At 43.6% G+C, this 2,500-nt stretch overlaps 1 pseudogene; it reads left to right on the top strand.

The window, feature by feature from the left end:
* LOC137459452 (28S ribosomal RNA) overlaps positions 1 to 2,500 on the top strand; it is an 8,477-nt pseudogene that overhangs the window by 3,254 nt on the left and 2,723 nt on the right.

The raw sequence follows: 2,500 nt of genomic DNA, 5'->3' as shown, positions 1-2,500 counted from the left end.
TTCACAAAATGGTTCGTCAACTACGTAGCCTTTTTGTCACCATAGGCACCCAGACCAGTCCTGCAGATTGGCTGGAGGTTGCGACCAAACGTGATATGAGACTACCAGACGAGGAGATAGGGGTATGTCTGGCTGGAATAGAGTTCATGAACTCCATGATAGCCAATGACAATACTGCCTACGATCCTATCTGGAATGAGAAACTGATAGTATTGCCGGAGGTGTATGTAGGACCCACTTCTCCAGCTCATGGGAAAGATATCCGAGATGAAAGCACAGAGAGGAGCAGGAACGAGGAGGTGGAGTGTCCTGAAACCCCGAGCTCTATGAGTCAGCTCTCAATACTAACCGCATCGTCCGAGTTGGATAATACAGCTGACATCTGTCCTGGGACCCCCCTGGTGAAAATGCCAGAGGACAACCCGACATGTCCATGCTGTACCACTCGGGCAGGCAATATGACGAGATTGATTGACCATCTAAAGAGAGCCCATGGGAAAAGAAAGATCAATTTCCAATGTTCCCGCTGTGGGAAGACAAATGAAAAGCATCATAGTATCTCATGCCATCTCCCAAAATGCAAAGGGGTCCAAGAGCCTACCCAGGTAGAAGGGTTTATGTGTGAAGAATGCAAAAAATGTTTTAAAACTAAAATTGGCTTGGGACAACATAAGAGATTAGCTCACCCAGCCCTGAGAAACGCAGAAAGAATTGAAGCATCTCGCCCCAAAGAGACCTCTAAAAGAGGTGCTCACAAGAAAATCTGGTCCCAAGAGGAAACAGAATTATTACAGAAACTAAATCAAGAGTTTGAGGGGAGGAAAAATATTAACAAATTGATTGCTGAAAAATTAACAACTAAAACAGCCAAACAGATCAGTGAAAAGAGAAGACTATTAAGAGAAACTGTGGTGCCAGAAAGAGAGAAAACACAAGAGAGCAAGAACAGGTTAAAAGAGGAGAGGACTGTGATTCCATCTTCTGGTGAAAGGGAGCTGCTAGCCCACTATAAAAAGACTATTAATGAAAAGCTGACATCAGGGAAGCTGCCCATCCTTAAAAATACATATAAACAAATAATTGAAGGCAAAACAGACTCATTAAAATTACTCAATGAGGTAGCTCAGGACCAATATTTGTATTTGTTTGAGAAATCGATTGAACAGAAAGCGCCAAAAAAGAGCCAACGTAAACCTCAGCAGAAGAAACCTCAAAAGGAGTGGATGAGAAAAAGAGCCAGAAAGCGTGGAGAATTTCTCCGATTCCAACGCCTCTTCCGCTTAGATCGAGGGAAGTTAGCTAATATGATTCTGGATGAAAAAGACTCTGCGCAATGTGCCATCCCCCTGGAAGAGGTCAGTAACACCTTCAGATCTAGGTGGGAGTCTCAGAACTTATTTCAAGGACTTGGAGCATTCCAGTCTGTGGGGCGGGCGGATAATTCGGCTTTTAAGGAATTGATTACAGAGAAAGAGATCCTTAAGAATATCAAAGACATGAATAAAAAATCGGCACCAGGCCCTGATGGGATCACCCTGAAGGCCCTGCTTAAAATGGATCCAAATTGTGAGGAGATCAAAGAACTATTTAATCTCTGGCTGTTAAGTGGCAAAATTCCAGATGTAATAAGGGGATGCCGAACAATCCTAATACCTAAATCATCAGCGCCCAAACGCCAAAATGATATTAACAACTGGCGGCCAATTACTATTGGTTCCATCATCCTGAGACTCTATTCAAGAATCTTAACTGCGAGGTTGGCAAAGGCGTGTCCCATTAACCCCAGGCAGAGAGGCTTCATTCAATCTTCTGGCTGTGCTGAGAACTTAAAACTATTACAGCTATTAATTAGGAATGCAAAGAAACAAAAGAAACCCCTGGGGGTTGTCTTTGTCGATTTGGCCAAAGCCTTTGATTCAGTGAGCCACACCCACATCCTGGCGGTGCTAAAGCAAAAGGGCCTGGATGACCACATAATAGCATTAATTAAGGACTTCTATCAAAACATCCACACCAGAATCAAAACTAAAGAAGGAGAGTCTGAGTCAATAGGAATCAAAACTGGTGTGAAACAGGGCGATCCCATGTCACCACTCCTCTTTAACCTGTGCATTGACCCTCTGTTATGTAAATTAGAAGAGTGTGGGGAGGGGTTCCAACACGGGAATGGCAAATTAACAGCTCTGGCTTTTGCAGACGACCTGGTCCTGCTGAGTAAGTCCCAATCAGGAATGGAGAAAAATATTGAAATTCTAGAAGCATTTTGTGACTTAACTGGATTAAAAACGCAGGGGGAAAAGTGCCATGGTTTCTTTATTCAACCAACTAAGGACTCTTATACCATCAATGACTGTCCTCCATGGCTTATCAGCGGTACCCCTTTAAACATGATCCACCCGGGTCAGTCAGAGAAATATCTTGGCTTGCAAATCGACCCTTGGGTGGGGATAGTTAAGCCCGAATTGCAGAATAAATTAGAAGTTTGGCTCAATCGCATCGA

This window comes from Melanerpes formicivorus, unplaced genomic scaffold (genome assembly GCF_026170545.1).
Source record: "Melanerpes formicivorus ecotype bairdi unplaced genomic scaffold, bMelFor1.0.p_v2 SCAF_358, whole genome shotgun sequence".
NCBI classification, from domain to species: domain Eukaryota; kingdom Metazoa; phylum Chordata; class Aves; order Piciformes; family Picidae; genus Melanerpes; species Melanerpes formicivorus.
Note: the sequence above shows the minus strand (reverse complement) of the source record. Positions and strands in the feature narration are given on the sequence as shown.